Source organism: Palaemon carinicauda, unplaced genomic scaffold (assembly GCF_036898095.1).
Source record: "Palaemon carinicauda isolate YSFRI2023 unplaced genomic scaffold, ASM3689809v2 scaffold9, whole genome shotgun sequence".
Taxonomy (NCBI): Eukaryota; Metazoa; Arthropoda; class Malacostraca; order Decapoda; family Palaemonidae; genus Palaemon; species Palaemon carinicauda.
Window position 1 is genome coordinate 138,949 of NW_027172203.1, and position 20,596 is coordinate 159,544.

At 49.7% G+C, this 20,596-nt stretch overlaps 2 protein-coding genes across 2 annotated transcripts in view; both read left to right on the forward strand.

The window, feature by feature from the left end:
* The first annotated feature begins 1,086 nt into the window (after positions 1 to 1,086).
* The window catches only part of LOC137637644 (zinc finger protein 845-like), a 148,953-nt gene continuing 129,443 nt past the window's right edge, over positions 1,087 to 20,596 (forward strand). The window contains exon 1 of the mRNA XM_068369798.1: positions 1,087 to 1,238. The gene's annotated coding sequence lies outside the window, so the exon portion shown is untranslated. The remainder of the gene's footprint in view (positions 1,239 to 20,596) is intronic.
* LOC137637643 (zinc finger protein 665-like) overlaps positions 1,125 to 20,596 on the forward strand; it is a 112,989-nt gene continuing 93,517 nt past the window's right edge. Inside the window, exon 1 of the mRNA XM_068369797.1 lies at positions 1,125 to 1,242. The gene's annotated coding sequence lies outside the window, so the exon portion shown is untranslated. The remainder of the gene's footprint in view (positions 1,243 to 20,596) is intronic.

Genomic DNA, 20,596 nt, shown 5'->3' on the forward strand with positions numbered 1-20,596 from the left:
GGGGGTTAATAGTGGAAACAGGGATATGGACAGTTGTAATTAGAATAGAATATAAAAAAATGATGATTTTTCATAACATCAGATGATAAAACAATTAGATAAGGGGATAATGGAAGACCAAATGAGGGACTTGTATGGGGAATTCTGGGGAAAAATATTATAGAAATGTTTAAAACATATTAAGATTGAAGAATTAAGAAAGCATAAAAAGCAAGAACTCAAGAAATAGATAAAAAGCCAAATGAAATTAAAATAAAAATAGAAGAAAAGAAAGCAGGAATGACCTAATTGAGGTTTGTGAATAGTAATGGCAAAAGAGATTACATACAGTACGAGAACATAACGCTAAGGAATCAGTAATAGTTATGAAAAGGTTGAATATGATATAACTAGAAGATAATTATAGATACAGGAATGAAAAGGATAGACTTTGTATTCAAACTCTGCTGTCTGTGTAAGAGGTAAAGTAATGCCAATGAGTTTTCTAAAGTAGATTTCAAAATTTTATACATACGCTTCTAGTAGTATGCCCACAATATCAGTGTTGTGTAGAGCAACGAGGAACCTGGGCTCCAACAGGAAAAATAGCCCAATGAGGAAAGGAAATAAGGAAAAACTAGAGAAATTTAAGAACAATAATATTAAAATAGATATTTTATTATTATTATTATTATTATTATTATTATTAGCTAAGCTACAACCCTAGTTGGAAAAACAGGATGCTATAAGCCCGAGGGCTCCAACAGAGAAAATAGCCCAATGAGGAAAGGAAATAAGGAAAAACTAGAGAAATTTAAGAACAATAATATTAAAATAAATATTTTATTATTATTATTATTATTATTATTATTATTATCATTATTATTAGCTAAGCTACAACCCTAGTTGGAAAAACAGGATGCTATAAGCCCGAGGGCTCCAACAGAGAAAATAGCCCAATGAGGAAATTAAATAAGGAAAAACTAGAAGAGAATTTCAAGAACAATAATAACATTAAAATTAAGATAAATCTTTCATATTTAAACCAGAAAAAGAACTTTAAAAATAACAAGTTGGTATCACTGCTTATGATTTGGTAAGGTTGGCAACACTGCTTAGATGTAAACAAACGCCGAGCAGCTGATTTGTGCTGACTTCAAAACGTGTTTATTTGTTTAGTGTATTTATTTATATAAAAGTGTATAAAATAAACAACCGGTGTCCAAATAATCAATATAAACATGTGAACTGCTGATAAGGTAGGTTAGTGAAATATTTAATTTTGTTATTTTTCATAAAATAACTAATTTTAGTGACGTCTTGATGACATTGGGTAAAATCTTAATCAAATCTATATGTAGTTAATCTAGCTTATTTGTATAGCTTCTAATTATAATAAAAAAACATTAAAATTGAGGAAATTACAAAAAAAGGAGCATGACATTGTATAACACATCAAGAAAGTGATCTTTTAAGATACGCAAATTTTGGAAAGGTTCATAAGTTTTAATTGTTAAAATGAAACTGCCCTATTGTAGTTTTAGACTTTTGTGGTGCTAGAATACTATCATGGTTCATTAGCAGCAATCCCTTGCGAACCCCCCTCCCCTTACACTGCCGTATTCTTACCCGGCCGTTGTCATACGTACACCCCGAAAATGGGAATTTTCTTCCGATTTTGTAGATGCTCGTAAAGATGTGGCCGCTATACTACAAATAACGGCGTCCGTTGTTCTGTAAAACCTTTGCACAAGAAGACCACCTAACCTAAGCTATAAGCCCTGGGGGTGTATGTATGATAGCGGCCACCTGTATGTATTATTATGTCTAACTTAGAATACAGCAGTGTAAGGGGGGTCGCAGGGTGACGTTACCCCCCCCCCCCCCCCCCGTTAGGTAAGTAGGTAAGGAAATGGCTTGTAGGTTAGGTTAACTGATGTCCAGTATTAATCAATGCGTGAGGAATTGGCCGCTGATATACAAAGGCTCCCCCCCTTACACTGCCATGTACATACAGGTAGCTGCATCATACATAGACCCCAAAAACACTTTTTACAAAGAAAAACATTCACAAGAACATCACCTAACCTTACCTACTCACCCACAGGTGGTCTATTCCCCACTGTGACACCCTTAGACTACCGTATTCTTAGCTTACCCTGTCCCAACGAACTACAGTCACCTCTAGTTTTTTTTTTTATTCGTGACGTATAGTGACTCTACAGCGCTTTATATGTCATATCTTATAGCTTTACAACTAATTGTGGAAAATATGTGATACTGTTCTTTAATTTCTAGCCAAATACATAAACCATATATTTTTCCTACTCGCTATCTTGTTTGATGACCTTGATTATTGGGGAATACCACCTGTTGAGGAGTTTTTGGCCCCACTTATATAAAGACAATTATGGGGGACTCCAGTGAGAAACTTTTTTTTTTTCTTTTTTTTTGTGGGAGACTCCAGTGAGAAACTTTTTTTGTGTGTGTGTGGGAAAATGCCAAAAACGAGTGATTTACAGCAACAATAATGGACAGAAATGCAAAATAACCACAAGATAACCAGTTGGGAAAACATATGGTTTTTGTAAGTGGCTGAAAATTAAAGTAGCATGATTATCTACAATACACTTCACGACCTTCTAATGGATTTTGCTCTGCCGTTGCGCGCTACACTCGCAAAATTAACATTACCTCACTGCTCCTATGTTCTGGTAAATCGGTACATGGATGAGTTGCGCATGCAAGCTCCGTGGGTCATCATTGCGGGGATATTTTTTACTTTTACTTGAACAACAATAGCTAAATACTGAACGGGGAGTGTTTTCATCATGATTAATTGCCGACAGATGAAATCACACTAAATTTCGAAATGGATTGTACTTCCCTTTTGGAGACGTCTTTATGTGATGGTGGTGAAGCTGAAACTGAAGGGTTGAGAAAAATATTGCTGTTGTGGAACAACATCCTGGAACTTGTGCATAAGTATTTGGCATCTTGTAATAGGTTAAAAAAGCCAGGTAATGATTACGTCATACAAAAAACAGAGCAGCTGGCAAAGGGGAAATGCAAGCAACGCATAAGCAATAACTTACCATTAGTCTCCCGAATGTAAACAATTGACTTAAGAGTGAGAAGTAGGCCTGATATTTTAATCGACTGATACCTAAGTTATTATGCCCCAACCCCCATTAAACATATAGAGAAAAATGCCAAACAATCCAGCACTCGTCCATTTCTTATAGTGAATTCCAGTCTTGCTAGTAATTAAAGTTTGTTCCGTAATTGGAATACAAACCTACGCTATTTATTAGGGGTTATAACTTTTAGCGAAGCTGAAAGGACGAGCCATTAAAATTTCAGCGATGGTTAACTACCCATTCCGTTAGTTAGCGGGGGTAGGGGGGGATAGCTTGCTACCTCTCCCGCTCACACCTGGTATTTAGCCCACTTTGTTTTTTGCTCGGATGGTGAACGGCCGTTGCCGTTCTTCATCCTTGCCTATACTGTATTGGACTGCCATTAATTGCTTTTGTGTGTGCTTTCTCTTTGTTAGTGTGTATGTGCGTTGACTTCTGCCGACCATGGGAACCTGCCCTTGACTTGAGAGCCTGCCCTACATTGTCTTCATGTCGGCCGTGGACACCGATCGTCACACCCTTTGTCCCTCCTGCAGAGGTCAACGATGTGATAGTGGTAAGAAGTGCAATAAGTGTCAGGAGTGGTCTGCCTCCCAGTGGGAAAGGTTTGGGCAACGGCGGAGGAAGAAGTCAAAGCAGGATATTTCTCCTTCGAAGGTTTCTTTGAATGTAAAAAAACTCCAAGACCTCTTCTTGCGCTTCCCGACCTTCCTCCGAAGCTCCTACTTGATCGGCCTCTTCCGAGAGATTGTTGGGTAATAGCATAGGCCCTTTAATTGTTGGTCAACCCCGGTCCTCGAGAGGTGGTGTTGCTTTCCCTAGTGAAGCAGCCCAACCTCTCTCCCCGGGGGAGGCCATGTGTCTTTCTCCTTTTGTTCAGGTGTGGTCGTCCTTTGGGCTTCCGGGTCCACCCTCCAAGGACTCTTTGCTACAGCTCATTGTCTGTGGTGCTAGTGTGCAGCCTTTGTAGACTTTGGAGGTGGATACTCTATCGTTCGTCGACGTAGTGGTGTCTAAGGTGTCTTCTGCTGCTGCTGCCGACACCCCTGCCTCTTCAGACTCTTCAGCAGTTGCTGTCGACTGCGCATCCCCCGGTCCTGATCATCCTTCAAGGAGGGAGCTAAGTCTCATCTGTTTCTCCTCCTTGGAGGAGTTCACTCATAGAGACTCCTGCAGAGGACTGCTGCTTCTAAAGGTCAACTTGCTGATCCACCGGCCTTCAGAGGGTGTCGGCGATCTCGCAGAGCTCGCCCTCCACTTCGCCTTTAGAGGTTGCCCTTCGCCATTGAGGAAAAGGCACCTCTTCGGCTCTTCAGCCTCGTCTTCGGAGCCTTTCCCCGTAGAGGAGCCTCCTCTTCCATCGTCTTCTGGCCCTCAACCTTCCATTCCTGGCCCTTCTCCTGACAACGCTGCCGCTAGTCCGCGGACTTCGGTCTTGGACTCTTCTGTGGATCGCTTCCTCCACGGTGGATGTTCGCCCTAACAAAGGGCGCATCCCTGTTCCTGACCTGGCTTCACCGTTCCTGTCACGTGATGTTGCAAAAAATCGCTCACCCTCGAGAACACGCCTTCCTTCTCAGCATTCCCGACCTTCTGTTTGGGGGCCAGCGCTCTCCAACGTGCCAGCACTCATCAGTGCACCAGCGCTTACCAATATCTCGTTAGTGCTCTCCAGCACACCGACGCTTTCCATTGCTTCAACGCTTTCCAGCTCGCAAGCGTTCTCCTGTGCACCAGCGCAAAAGTGCTGTCCTGCGCTTCTGCGGTCTCTTACTCTTCAGCCCTCTCTTGGGATCAGTGCTCTCCAGCTCGCAAGCGTTCTGTGCCTTATCTGCGCTCACTGGCATGACAGTGCTCTCCTGCGTGACAGTGCTCTCCTGCGCGTCTGCGCTCTCCTACTTGTCAGTGCTCTCCTACTCGTATGTGCTCTCCTGGTCACCTGCGCTCACTAGCGCGACAGTGCTCTCCTGCGCTTCTGCGCTCACCTACTCGTCAGTTCTCTCCTGTGCTTCTGTGCTTTCTAACTCACAAGTGCTCTCTTGCTTAGCTGTGCTCACCAGCGTGACATCGCTCTCTTACGCTTCTGCGCTTTCCTACTCATCAGCGCATCAGCTCTCTCCAGCTCGCAAGCGTTCTCATGCGCACCTGCGCTCACCAGCGTGACAGTGCTCTCCTGCGCTTCTGCGGTCCCTTACTCGTTAGCGCACTCCTTCGCACCTGCGCTCACCAGCGCTACAGCGCTCTCCTGTCCTTTTGTGTTCTACTCGCAAGTGCTTACCAGCTCGACAGCACTCTCTTGCGCTTCTGGGCTCTTCTACTCGTCAGCGCTCTCCAGTTCGCAAGCGCTATCCTGCACACCTGCGCTCACCAGCTACAGCACTTTCCTTGCACTCTCCAGCTCGCACACGGTCTCCTGGGCACCTGTGCTCACCAGCGCTACAGCACTCTCCTGCACTTCTGCTTTCTCCTACTCGTCAGCGCTCTCCTTAGCACCTGCGCTCACCAGCGTGATAACGGTCTCCTGCGCTTCTGTGCTTTTTTACTCATCTGTGCTCTCATGTGCTTCAGCGCTCTCCTGCCCACCTGTGCTCACCACCGCTATAGCAGTCTCCTGCGCACCTGCACTCACAAGCGCTACAGCACTCTCCTGCCCTTCTGCGTTCTCCTACTCGTCAACGTTCTCCTAGCACACTCTAGCTCGCAAGCGCTCTCCTGCGCTCACCAGTACTTCTGTGCTCTCCTGCCCTTCTGCGTTCTCCTACTCATCAACGTTCTCCTAGGGCTCTCTAGCTCACTAGCTCTCTCCTAGCAATCTCTAGCTTGCAAGCGCTCTCCTGTGCATAGGCGCTTTCCAGCGCTTCTGCGCTCTCTAGCTCACAAGCGGTCACCAGTGCTTCAGTGCTCTCCTGTGCTTCTGTGGTCTCCTACTCGTCAACGCTCTCCAGTTCACAAGCACTTGCCGACACACCTGCGCTACACCGCTCTCCTGCGCTTCTGCGTTCACCTACTCGTCAGCGCTCTCCTGCGCTTCTGTGCTTTCATGTTCGCAAGCGCTCACCTGCGCTCACCAGTGCGAAAGTGCTCTCCTGCGCTTCTGTGCTTTCATGTTCGCAAGCGCTCACCTGCGCTCACCAGTGCGAAAGTGCTCTCCTGCGCTTCTTCGCTCTCTTGTGCATCAGTGCTCTCCTGCGCACCTTTGCTCACCAGCGCTACAGCACTCTCCTGCCATTCTGCGTTCCCCTACTCGTCAGCGTTCTCCTAGCACTCTCTAGCTTGCCAGTCCTCTCCTAGCAGTCTCTAGCTCGCAAGTGCTCTCCTGGGCATCGGCGCTCATCAGCGCGACAGCGCTCTCCTGCGCTTTTGCGCTCTCTAACTCCTAAGCGCTCACCAGTGCTTCAGCGCTCTCCTGCGCTTCTGTGCTTTCCTACTCGTCAACAATCTCCAGCTCGCATGCGCCCGCGTGCACACCTGCGCTACGGCAATCTTCTGCCCTTCTGCATTCTTCTACTTGTCAGAGCTCTCCTGTGCATCAGCGCTTTCCAGTTCGCAAGCGTTCTCCTTCGCACCTGCGCTCTCCATTGCTTCGGTGCTCTCCTGTGGGTCTGCGCTCTTCTACTCGTCAGTGCTTTCCAGTTCGCAAGCACTCACCAGCACGACATCGCTTCTGCGCTATTCTACTCATCAGCGCTCTCCTGCAGTTTTGCTTTCTCCTACTTGTCATCGCTCTCGTGCGCACCTGTGCTCACCAGCGCCATAGCACTCTCCTGTGCACCTGTGCTCACCAGCGCCAAAGCACTCTCCTACCCTTCTGCGTTCTCCTACTTGTCAGTGGTCAGTGTTCTCCTACCACTCTCTAGCTTGCAAGCGCTCTCCTGGGCATCTTCGCGCAACAGCGCTCCCCTTGCTCTTCTGCGCTCTCTAGCTCGCAAGCGTTCTCCTGTGCACCTGCGCTTCTGCGCTCTCCTTCTCGTCAACGCTCTCCAGCTCGCAAGTGCTCGCCTGCACACCTTCACTACAGCGATCTCCTGCCCTTCTGCGCTCTCCTACTCATCAACGCTTATAGCGCTCTCCTGGGCCCCTTCGCTCACTAGCGCAACAGCGCTCTCCTGCGTACCTGTGCTTATCAGCGCAAGTGCGCTCTCCTGCGCTTCTGTGCTGTGCTATTTATCATTGCTCTCTTGCGCATCAGCGCTCTCCAGCTCGCAGTTACTCTTGCGCTCACCAGCGTGACAGCGCTCTCCTGCTTCTTAGCGCTCTCCTGCCCATATGTGCTTCTGCGCTGTCTTACTCGTCAGCGCTCTCCCGCACACCTGCACTCACCAGCACGAGAGCACTCTCCTGTGCTTCTGCACTCTCCTACTCGTCAGCGCTCTCCCGCACACCTGCACTCACCAGCACGAGAGCACTCTCCTACTCGTCAGCGCTCTCCCGCACACCTTCGCTCACTCGCACGACAGCGTTCTCCTGCGATTCTGCGCTCTCCTACTCGTCAGCGCTCCTGCGCATCAGCGCTCTCACACGCACCTGTGCTCACCATCGAACTGCGCTCTTGTATGTATAGGGTGTGTTTCAATGTAGGCCATATAATTGACACCACCTCGTAAGCTTTTCTTTATTAAGTTTTCCATATAAACTTGTTAGATGGTGTATTTCATTTGAACTGAAATGAATGGTAAAGCAAATCGATATCTTAATATAAGCATCGAAAAAGATAACAAATCATAACAACATGAAACTACCTCAACGATCAATTAAATCTTACAAGAATAAGTACAGTTGTGTAAAGAAAAGTAAACATGGCGTTCTTACCCAGTACCTCCAGAACACACTAATTCAATAAACAATTTCTCTAGAAAACCCTCGTACACATGCAATCAAAATCACTAACCACTTCCAGGGATTAAATCTTACAAGAATAAGTAGTTGTTTAAAGAAAAGTAAACGTGGCGTCCTTACCCGGTACCTCCAGAACACGCTAATTCAATAAACAATTTCTCTAGAGAACCCTCGTACACTTGCAATCAAAATCACTAATCACTTCCAGGGATTAATGACTTCAAATGTGTGAAACACTTAACGTTAATAACAGTTTACGCTTCCATAAATATCGAACCCTTCGTGATATTTCAATGAGAGAAGTGAACTTCCCGAATGCACAAGGTGAACTGAATGGAAACTTGGAAGAAAGGATGGTAACCTTTATTACAGCACCTCACAATACAAAATTATTAAAGAATACAAAACATCTATCAATTGTTAGTACATAAATCAGAAATATCAAAAAATACAAAACAAATATAAAATACTGTAGTATTATCCATTTCAAAATTGTTGGCAAATAAAATGTTTACACCTGTTATTTGAGCACTTTTACAGTATTGAGCATTATATTTCATACACTATGCGTCAGCGCTCTCCAGCGCATCAGGGCTCTCCAGCTAGCAAGCGCTCTCCAGCGCATCAGGGCTCTCCAGCTAGCAAGCGCTCTCCAGCGCATCAGGGCTCTCCAGCTAGCAAGCGCTCTCCAGCGCATCAGGGCTCTCCAGCTAGCAAGCGCTCTCCAGCGCATCAGGGCTCTCCAGCGCATCAGGGCTCTCCAGCTAGCAAGCGCTCTCCAGCGCATCAGGGCTCTCCAGCTAGCAAGCGCTCTCCAGCGCATCAGGGCTCTCCAGCTAGCAAGCGCTCTCCAGCGCATCAGGGCTCTCCAGCTAGCAAGCGCTCTCCAGCGCATCAGGGCTCTCCAGCTAGCAAGCGCTCTCCAGCGCATCAGGGCTCTCCAGCTAGCAAGCGCTCTCCAGCGCATCAGGGCTCTCCAGCTAGCAAGCGCTCTCCAGCGCATCAGGGCTCTCCAGCTAGCAAGCACTCTCCAGCTAGCAAGCGCGACAGCGCTCTCCAGCTAACAAGTGCTCACCAGTGCGACAGTGCTCTCCTACTCGTCAGCGCTCTCCTGTGCGCCAGCGCTCTCCAACTCGTCAGCGCTCACCTGCGCACCAGCGTTCTCCGGCTTGCCAGCACTTGCCTGCGCTCTCGCACTCACCTGCGCACCAGCAGTCGCCTACTCACCAGTGCTCTCCTGCGCAGCACTTTCCTGCCCTTCAATTGCAGTCCAAATTGTGAGATGACTATAACCCACAAGGTATTTGAAAGGATTATTCCAGGTTTCACATAGGCTATTTGTACGGTCTTCACCACTAACAGTTGCTTCATACACACTCCATTTTCCAGGGAGAAAATAACAGTGGGATTTGTCGTGATTGACTCCTAGTACCCGTCACGTAAGCAGAATCAAAATATTCCAAAAGAGGTTTAAGATGAGTTGGGCGATTCAATTTAAGGAAATTAATGCCATCTATGATTTTATCAGGTGGCAGAAGAGCTAATTCATCAGTCATACTGCAAAAGTACCTAGTAGATTCATCTTCCTTGTAGACATTGCTTAGCCCTGAGCTTTGTACTTTCCGCCATGTATTTTATGTCGGATGATAAAAGCATGTTTTAGTATGAATAAGAGGTCTCAATACATCTGCCTTAGCTAAATGGGGCATTGCATCTTTTGTAACAAATATAATTATTCGATTGCTGGCTTCAGCACCATTATCATGAAGAAGAAAAGACACAGGATTTCCTCCTCGAGTATCTGTCTTAGCCAAAAGATGTATTGCGTCTTCTGTAGCAAATATGATTATTCAAATGCTGGCTTCAGCACCATTATCATGAAGAAAAGGCACAGGATTTTCTCCTCGAGTCATAGTCCGCTCAACTGAAATTTCAAAGTCCCTCAACGATTCTGGATCCTCAGGGAGTCCTTCTTGACCTTTTCTTTGAGCACAGGATTTTCTCCTCGAGTCATAGTCCGCTCAACTGAAATTTCAAAGTCCCTCAACGATTCTGGATCCTCAGGGAGTCCTTCTTGACCTTTTCTTTGAGCACAGGATTTTCTCCTCGAGTCATAGTCCGCTCAACTGAAATTTCAAAGTCCCTCAACGATTCTGGATCCTCAGGGAGTCCTTCTTGACCTTTTCTTTGAGCACAGGATTTTCTCCTCGAGTCATAGTCCGCTCAACTGAAATTTCAAAGTCCCTCAACGATTCTGGATCCTCAGGGAGTCCTTCTTGACCCTTTCTTTGAGCACAGGATTTTCTCCTCGAGTCATAGTCCACTCAACTGAAATTTCAAAGTCCCTCAACGATTCTGGATCCTCAGGGAGTCCTTCTTGACCCTTTCTTTGAGCACAGGATTTTCTCCTCGAGTCATAGTCCACTCAACTGAAATTTCAAAGTCCCTCAACGATTCTGGATCCTCAGGGAGTCCTTCTTGACCTTTTCTTTGAGCACAGGATTTTCTCCTCGAGTCATAGTCCACTCAACTGAAATTTCAAAGTCCCTCAACGATTCTGGATCCTCAGGGTGTTCGTCTTGACGTTTTCTTTGAACATGTCTTTTAACTCTATTCAAATTTCCCCATGGCAAGTTTTCCCTCTTGTGTCATACTTTCCAACGAATCCGCTACAATGCGGCTAGTACTTCCTCTGGTTGATTTGGCCTGTTGATAAAGGGTTGCATGCATTCTTTCTGCTTCCACTGATCCCTCATCTCACTCATGATTATGTTCCTTGCTTGAAATGATGTCCGATACTTCTAAACTTGTTGTTATTTTTCCATTACATCTCGACGCTGATCTTCTAGAACAGTGATTCCAACCTTTTTGTGATCGAGTACCACTTGGAGGTCCCGTACAGTCGTTGCGTACCACCTGGTTCCAGAGAAACTAAATTCGATCGGATACCACTTTATTTCTATAATTGTAAAAATAGAAGACGCAAATTAACTAAGAAAACAACAACTCAATGCGAGGGCTGTATCTGCTTCTTCTGCACCAGCTGGTCAATGCGGGGCATGACTTTGCTCACAGCCCATCGGAAATCATGCCCGGGCGCAGCAAGACGGTTCCGGCTCTTCGACTTGATGGCCACGAAGGCTGAGAACCCCTGCTCGCACTCCCAGGTCGAGGGGAAAATCAGTAGCTGGGGAACAGCGTGACGGGCTAGCGTTGGGTACGAGGCAGTACACATCTTTGTGAAGTAAAATATAACTAAAAATCGTTCATGACCCCGAAAGTGTTCGCGTACCACCTGGAAGGCCCTCGCGTACCACTAATGGTACGCGTACCACAGGTTGGGAACCACTGTTCTAGAACATTCCCATCTCTTTGTAGTAGCACTGGTGGACTTTTTTTTTGTATGCATATAGCCATTATAACACAGCTTTTCATCACCTTCATTATTATTACGGATAACTTCCATGATGGGCAAGCAAGACAAAACTAATAGAGGAAAGTTAATATACTTACAATGTAAATAACTACCAAAAGAGTAGTTAATTTATTGATATTTATTGTAAATAACTACCAAAAGAGTAGTTAATTTATTGATATTTATTGTAAATAACTACCAAAAGAGACTTTACTTTATTAATAGTTGTTCCGTAACGGAAATACAAACCACGCTATTTACATTGGGTTTACCTTTCGGCGTAGCTGAAATGACGAGCCAATAGTTTTAAACGAGGGTTAACTACCCCCGCGCTAGTTAGCGGGGGTAGGGGAAGGGATAGCTTGCTACCCCTCCCCCCCACACACCGGTGATTTGCTTCACTTCACTTTTGGCTCCGGCGATGAACAGACGTGTCTGTCCATCGTCCTCGTTGACAGCCTTAATCTTTTTCTGCTTTTTTCTTTCAGTTTGTGTGTGTGTGTTTAGAAGTTGACCACCTTTATTGTTCACTATGCGCAAGTGCCCTGGAATTGCCGGCCGCCCTTGTGGTACTTTTATGTCGGCGGTGGACACAGATCCTCACACCCTTTGCCCGCAGTGTCGAGGCCGACGGTGTGATAAAGAGAATACGTGTAGTGAGTGCAGGGAGTTGTCTGGCTCCCAGTGGGAGAGGTTTGGCCGCCGGCGTAAGAAGAAGTCCAAGAGAAACCGTTCTCCTTCCGGGGTTGCCTTGAAGGAGGAAGGTTCTCGGGACTCTTCTTTCACCGCCCAAACCTCCTCTGAAGCTCCCCTCGTTTGGCTCCTAAGGAGAGTCTGCCGAGTGGGAGCGTAGGCCCTAGTTCTGTTTCCCGACCTTGAATTGGGGGAGAGGGCGTCGCCTCCCATAGCGGGGCGGTTCCTCCTCCTCCTTCGGGGGAGGTTATTGTTGATGAATCTTTGTCTAACGATGATCTTTTTCAGATTTGGGCTTCCCTGGGGCTTAAGGGCCGGCCCTCCAGGGTAGCCCTGATTGACCTTGTCCAGTTAGGGGCCAATGTTAAGCAGTCGCCAGTGATAGCAGAGGTAGACCCTCTGTTTATCGTCAACGTCGTGGTGGCAGAGGCTTCCGACGGGGCGGGTCAATCCTCTGCAGGTGCCGTTGTGGATGTTGGTGCTGTCGGCTCTCTCCCTTCCATACATCCTTCGAAGGGGGAAGGGAGTCCCGCGGGCTCTTCTGCTGCCCAGCCTCCCTCTAAGGGGAGTGCTTTGACTGAGACTCCCCTTCGGAGGACTGATGGTCCTGACGATCTTCCTCGTGGCCGCCTTCGCCGTAAGGCTCACCGTCCGCTGCGTCGCAAGGGCCTCCCGTCTCCTTATAAGGGTGGTAAGAGGCGCCTTTTTGGATCTTCACCTTCTTTCTCCGAAGGGGACTCTCCTCGCCGTAAACAGCCTGCAGCTCCAGCTTCCTTAGACCTCTCTGGGGGATCGGTCTCCTACGCCTTCCAGACCTTCAACTTCTGGGGGAGATGTTCAGCAGCCTGACCTCGTCACCCGACGGGCAACGGTCCCTTTGGGGCAAAGGGATTCTTCCCTTGCGCGTCAGGGTTCCCCTGCGCTCCCTTCTGCAGTGTTAGCGCACAGGCGCTCTCCTGCAGTGTTAGCTCATAGGGTCTCTCCTGCAGTGTTAGCGCACAGGCGCTCTCCTGCTCGTCAGCGCTCTCCTGTTCGTTCGCGCCAGATTTCGCAGCCCGTGACAGCAGCAGGAACGCGTGTCGCCAGACCGCGCTCAGGATCGCCTCCACCAAAGTGCAGGACTCTTGTGCAGGATAGGGAAGACACTTCAGAGAGGTCAGTGCGACTTTCTTCCCCTTTTCCTTTTCAGGCAGGTCCAGTGGTGTCCACTCCGAAGGATCGCCCGATCCCCTTCCCTCCAGCGGGGATTTCGGACTCTGTGTCCGTGGAGCGACAGACTTGGTTTGGTCCCCTGATGCGGGCGTTAGTGAAGGCTATGAAGCCAGCACTCGCCGATCAAGGTCACAAGCCAACGACTGCCTCACCTCCGCTGAAGAGAAGGAGAGGAGTGGACTTCGTGGTGACTTCCCCCAGGGAGAAGTTGGTTCGTAAGAGGTCTGTCGGGAAGGCCCCATCCCCTCCGCAGGCGTTTTCTCCTTCTCCCGTGGACGAGGCTTTTCCGTCCTCGGGTGAGTCCAGTGAGGTGATAGTCTCCCCCTCGGCACCAAGGGGGGAGCCTTCTACTCATGGAGGAGAATCGTCTCGCGCGGAAGGTGCTCTCCAAACCTCTTTGTTGGGATCCTGTATCCCTCCCAGGAGGGAACCCAAGGACTCCAAGACCATCCCGAAATCGTCTTCAATGATTCGCCAGGAACCCGCTGCTCCCCGGGAGAACGTCCACGCTTCGCCCCAGGAAGAGATTCCGGGGACGGGAGACTTAGCTTCCAGCCAGCAAGGAGGAGACCAGCAGGAGTCTGAACATGCCTTCTGGCAGGTCCTGAGCCTGATGAGGCAACTCAACGGGTTCATGGACCCCGTGATTGCCCCCCGAGAAGGCAAGGACATGATCATGGACCAGGTGTTCGATGTTCAGAAGGCCCCTAAGACCAGTGCGGCTCTGCCCTGGTCTCGGGGATTGAAGAGTGCCAGAGCCAGGGCCAATGCCCAACTTGCGATTCTTGCCTCCTCCAGTCGTTCCTCTGCCGGGAACAAACTCATCCCACCTCCTCGTCTCCAGCAGAGGAGGTATTTTGAGATCTTGGGTGAATCTAGTCTCGCTCTTCCTCTTCATCACTCCATAGAAGAGCTGGCTAAGGGAGTTCCTTTCTAGAAGCTCTCCGCCCGGCAGGTGACGTTCTCGGCGTCGGAGATCCTGAGCCATGAGAAGGTCGCAAAGTGCGCCATGCAGGCCACTTCGTGGCTGGATATATGGCTAGGAACTCTGGGCATCCTATTGCGCTCCGAGGACTTGTCTAAGGAGACCAATAGGAAGGCCCTGGAGACCTTCTTACTCTCGGGCACCCGCTCTAACGAGTTCCTGGCGCACCAGGTCACCACCCTATGGGCCAACTCAGTATTGAAGCGGCGCGATGCGGTGACCGAGAGGTTCCACCCGAAGGTCCTCGCCGTGGATGTCTGTAGGCTCAGACATGCTTCCCTCCTTAGGGAGAATTTGTTGGAGCCACAGGATATGGAGCGAATGGCTGAGAGGTGGAGGAAATCTAGCCAGGACTCCCTCCTCCATAGGGCCCTTACAGTTCGGCTCTATAAGCCTCCAGCTCCGCAGCAACAGCAGCAGCGGCCTCGTAAGGCACGGAAGCAGGCACCGGCAGCTAAGAAAGTGGTGTCTAAGCCCCAGCCCTTTCCAGCCAAGGTCAAGAGGGGCGGTAAGTCCTCCAGGGGAGGCAAGACTCCTTGAGGGAGCGGCCGCAGCCGCAAACACTAGGAGTGGCAATCCCCCCGCGTGTCCACCTGTGGGGGGATGCCTTCGACGTTGCGTGCACAGGTGGCAGCAACACGGGGCCGATGCTTGGACGGTTTCGGTGATCGGCCAAGGCTATCGCGTCCCGTTCATAACATCTCAACCTCCCCTGACAGCGAATCCAGTGTTGTTGAGCTCCTATGCCATGGGATCGGTAAAGGGGCTAGCCCTTCGGGCAGAAGTCGAGACCATGCTCAAGAAGAATGCTCTCCAGGAGGTCGTCAACGGCTCCCCAGGCTTCTTCAGTCGACTCTTTCTTGTAAAGAAGGCGTCTGGAGACCTGTCATCGACCTCTCGGCTCTGAACGGGTTTGTCAAGCAAACTCGGTTCAGCATGGAGACACCGGACACGGTCAGACTTGCGGTGAGACCTCTAGACTTCATGTGCACACTGGATCTAAAGGACGCGTACTTCCAGATCCCAATCCATCCGTCTTCCAGGAAGTACTTGAGATTCTGCCTAGACGACAAGATCTACCAGTTCAAGGGTCTGTGTTTCGGTCTCTCCACAGCACCTCAGGTGTTCACCAGAGTGTTCACCCTGATTTCATCTTGGGCACACAGGAACGGCATCCGTCTCCTTCGTTATCTGGACGACTGGCTGATTCTAGCAGACTCGGAGTCGACCCTTCTTCGGCACCGAGACAGGCTTCTAGGTCTTTGCCAGGATCTGGGGATCGTGGTAAACCTCGAGAAGTCCTCTCTTCAGCCGTCCCAATGACTGGTTTATCTAGGCATGCTGGTAGACACCAATCTCCACAAAGCCTTTCCATCAGACGACAGGATAGCAAGGCTGAGGAGGGTGGCGGAACCCTTCCTCAGGCGAGAAGATCTTCCCGCCCAATCGTGGTTGCGTCTCTCAGGTCACCTGTCCTCCCTGGCTCGTCTGGTTCCAAACGGCCGCCTCAGGATGAGATCCCTGCAGTGGCGACTCAAGTCCCGGTGGAATCAAGGATCCGATTCCCCGGACGTTCAGGTCCCGATAGGATCTTTGGAACGGACGGACCTGCGGTGGTGGCTGGTCGACGAGAACCTGCGAAAGGGAGTGAGTCTTCTCGTCCTCCCCACGGAATTGACACTGTTTTCGGACGCGTCAAAAGAAAGGTGGGGGGCGCACGTTCTGAACCAGAGGACCTCAGGCCTTTGGTCAGAATCAGAAAAGTGCCTGCACATCAACCTGCTAGAGTTGAAGGCCGTCTTTCTGGCTCTTCAACAGTTCCAACGGACCCTGGCGGGTCACTCCGTGGTGATGATGAGCGACAACACCACGGTAGTGGCTTATATCAACAAGCAGGGAGGCACTTTTTCGCAGCAGCTATCCCATCTTGCAGTAGAGATTCTGAGGTGGACCGAAGTCCACTCGATAACCCTATCAGCTCGCTTCATTCCTGGCAAGAGGAATGTGCTCGCCGACAGTCTGAGCAGGGCCTCGCAGATTGTGAGTACCGAGTGGTCTTTGGATCCTCAGATAGCCAACAAAGTCTTGACTTTGTGGGGTTCCCCGACCGTGGACCTGTTCGCGACAGCGTTGAATTTCAAGCTGCCTCTGTACTGCTCCCCAGTCCCGGACCCCAAGGCTCTCTGGCAAGATGCTTTCCAGCAACGGTGGGACAACATCGACGTGTACGCCTTCCCACCGTTCTGTCTGATGAGAAGGGTGCTCAACAGGACCAGACTATCGGTCAACTGTTCGATGACTCTGGTAGCTCCGCTATGGCATCACGCGGAATGGTTCCCGGATCTTCTGCAGCTCCTGACGGAGCTCCCGAGAAAACTTCCTCCACGAAACGAGCTTCTCAGACAACTCCACTCCAACATCCCTCACAAGGCCGTAGCCTCGCTTCGGCTTCACGCCTGGAGACTGTCCAGCGTCTCCTCACGGAGAGAGGCTTTTCGCAACAGGTTGCGGAGAGAATGTCTCGGCACCTGCGAAAGTCCTCTGAGGGAGTCTACGAGGCGAAGTGGAGAGTCTTTTGTGGTTGGTGTCGTGAGAGGGGTATCTCTCCACTCGATGCCACTATTCCAGCAATAGCGGAGTTCCTCGTTTATCTGTGGGAGGAAATGCGCCATTTTGTCTCGGCAGTGAAAGGCTATCGCTCAGCCTTAAGGTTGGCTTTCAGGCTGAAAGGCGTGGACATTTCTTCCTCGCTAGAACTCTCTCTACTCATACGTAGCTATGAGCTTACCTGCCCCCAGTCGGAAGTGAGACCTCCTCCTGGGAACGTGGTTCGGGTCCTCAGGGGTCTTAAGAGACCTCCCTTCGAACCATTATGCCAGGCCTCCGATCGCCACCTGTCTTGGAAGACGGCTTTCCTGCTCGCTTTGGCTTCGGCCAAGCGGGTTAGTGAACTTCATGGTCTCTCGTACGACACCGCCCATTCAAGGGGATGGGGGGAGGTAACGTTCAGGTTCGTCCCTGAGTTTGTTGCCAAGACTCAGAATCCTGGGGTGCCGGATCCTCGGTTCGACTCTTTCAGGATCACCAGTCTCCGTTCTGTAACAAGCGACCCAGACTAGCTGCTACTATGTCCAGTGAGGTGTCTGAGGTACTACTTGAAGAGAACAGCTGCAGTCTGTCCTCAAGTGCGAACATTGTTTGTAAGCACAGGCAGGACGAAGAGGAGGGTCACCTGGAACACCATCTCGGCTTGGATTCGAAGGGTTATCCACCACGCCTTGAATCCAGACCCTCCTCCGTCACGTCGCCCTAGGGCAAACGACGTCAGGGGTGTTGCTACGTCCCTGGCCTTCAAGAGAAACTTCTCTGTGACGCAGGTGCTTCAAGCTGGGGTCTGGAAGCGACAGACGACCTTCACAGCCCACTACCTGCAGGATGTGACCCACAGGAGCCTCGATACATTTTCTATCGGCCCTGTGGTGGCTGCACAACAGCTGGTATAACCTCAGGCTCCTTTATGGACAAGTAGCAGTAGGTTGAGGGCGTTGTTACCCGGTTTTAGTCTGCGTGAATGAAAGAGTATGTCTGACCCTTACTTCTTTCTTCATTCTCCCCTCTCTTGGGGAAGCAGCATCCTGGTCTTCGCATAGCTGACCTCGACCTCTACAGGTAACCCATGCTTCCTTGTGCTCCTAGTATTAAGCTTGATACTGTCGCGTCCCCATACCCTGACGAGGTGGTATTGGGTTGTCCTATCCTAGATGCCTATCTAAAGGTCTCAAGGTCAACTTCATAGGACGAGTCACACTTTCCTCCACACACAACTTATGTAGGCCACTCGTTCCTAGCGAAGCAAGAAACTTGTGAGGTGCAGGGGCTCCTTCTCTCAAGTGCTACTCACTGAGAGGCGGAGTCCCCGGGCAAAGCCGAAGTCAGTAAGGCTGGGGACTTTCCACCTTTCCTAAGGGGTAGGTCACCCAATGTAAATAGCATGGTTTGTATTTCGGTTACGGAACAAATGACAAATTCGGAGATAATTTGTATTTTTCCTAACCATACAAACCTTAGCTATTTACACATATTTGCCCGCCAGCCCTGGCCCCCAAGTCAAGTCCTACCTCTAAGTGAAGTGAAGCAAATCACTGGTGTGTGTGTGGGGGGGGAGGCGTAGTAAGCTATCCCTTCCCCTACCCCCGCTAACTAGCGCGGGGTAGTTAACCCTCGTTAAAAACTATTGGCTCGTCATTTCAGCTACGCCGAAAGGTAAACCCAATGTAGATAGCTAAGGTTTGTATGGTTAGGAAAAATACAAATTATCTCCGAATTTGTCATTTTAACTACTAAAAGAGAATTATGTAGTGGGAGTTTTGTCGGTGAGGGTTTTATCATTTGGGGGTTTTAGTCAGTGTGGGTTTTGTCAGGTACTCGTGCAGCCTTGGCTTGGTCTCAAGGGCTAAAGAGTGCCCGGGCAAAGATCGCTCAACAGCTCTCTGGGCTCTCCTCTCAACGTTCCAACTGTACTGCCAAGCTTCCTCCACCTCCTCGCATCCAGCAGAGGAGGTATTTTGAAGTTTTGGATGAGCCTTGTCCAGCTCTTTCACTCCACCACTCTCCGGAGGAGCTCACCAAGGGACTCCCTCTTGAGAGGCTCTCCAGCCGTCAAGTCACCTTCTTGGCAGCTGAGATCCTCAACCAGGAAAAGGTCACAAAGTGTGCCATGCAGGCTACTTTGTGGCTTGATCTTTAGTTAGGGACCCTGGGATTCCTGGTGCGAATGGAGGATTTCTCTAAGGAACACACCAGGAAAGCTGAGGAAACTTTCCTTCTCTCAGGCACTCGCACCATTGAGTTTTTCACCCATCAATTCTCGAACTTATGGGCGAACACCATACTGAAACGTCGGGATGCTGTGTCTGAGAGATTCCATCAGTAGGTCCCGAATGCCGAGATCGCTAGGCTCAGGAACTCCTCTCTAAAGGGGTCCTCTCTTTTTGAGCCAAAGGACATGGAACATGCTGCTGAGAGATGGAGGAAGTCCCACCAGGACTCCCTCCTCCATATGGCTTTGACATCCAAGCCCTATAATCCACCAGTTCCTCAGCAGTACCATCCAGCTAAGACTGCGACGAACACGACAGCAGGGAAGACAGTGGTGTCTAAGAAGCCCATTCCGACCAAAAATAGTAAAGGCACCAAGTCCTCCAGGGGAGGAAAATTTCCTAGAGGGAGCGGCTGAGGCTGCAAACGCTAGGAAAGGCATTCCCCCCCTCCTGCTTGTCCACCTTTGCAATGGGATCAGAAAATGGGCCAGCCCTCCTGGCAGAAGTCCAGACCCTGTTGAAGGAGGGCGCTTTTCAGAAGGTCCTCGTCGAGTCCCCAGGCTTCTTAAGTCGTCTTTCTCTTGTGAAAAAGGCGTCTGGAGGAGGCTGGAGACCCGCCATCGACCTCTCAGCTCTGAACAAGTTTGTCATGCAAACTCCGTTCAGCATGGAGACGGCAGACACAGTCAAACAAGCGGTAAGATCACGGGACTTCATGTGCACACTGGACCTAAAGGACGTGTACCTCCAGATCCCAATCCATCCGTCTTCAAGAAAGTACTTAAGATTCAGCCTAGACAATAGGAAATACCAGTTCAAGGTGCTGTGCTTCGGTCTGTCCACAGCACCTCAAGTCTTCGCCAGAGTATTCGCCCTGGTGTCATCTTGGACAGACAGGATTGGCATCCGTCTCCTCCGTTATGTGGACTACTGGCTAATCCTAGCGAACTCGGTGTCAACCCTTCTTCAACACCGAGACAAACTTCTGAGGTTTTGCCAAGATCTGGGGATCATGGTAAATCTCGAAGAAGTCCTCCCTGCTTCATATGCAGAGACTGGTATACCTAGGCATGATAATAGACACCAATCTCCACAAAGCTTCCCTTCAGACGACAGAATAGCAAGGCTGAGAAAGGTCGCATGACTCTTCCTCAGACGAGAAGAACTTCTAGCCCAGACGTGGTTACGTCTCCTCGGTCACCTTTCATCACTGGCCCGTCTAGTTCCAACGGTCGCCTCAGGATGAGATCTCTCTAATGGCGACTCAAGTCCCGGTGGAATCAGGCTCTTGATTCCATGGGATCATCGGAACAGACGGACTTCGAATGGTGGGGGCAGACGAGAATCTACGAAAGGGAGTGGATCATCTCGTCCTCCCCCTGGATTTGATGCTGTTCATCTGTCAACCTATCAATGACCCTCATAGCTCCGCTAAGGCATCACGCGGAATGGTTTCCAGACCTTCTGCAACTCCTGACGGAGTCTCCAAGAGAACTCCATCCACGACACAATCTAC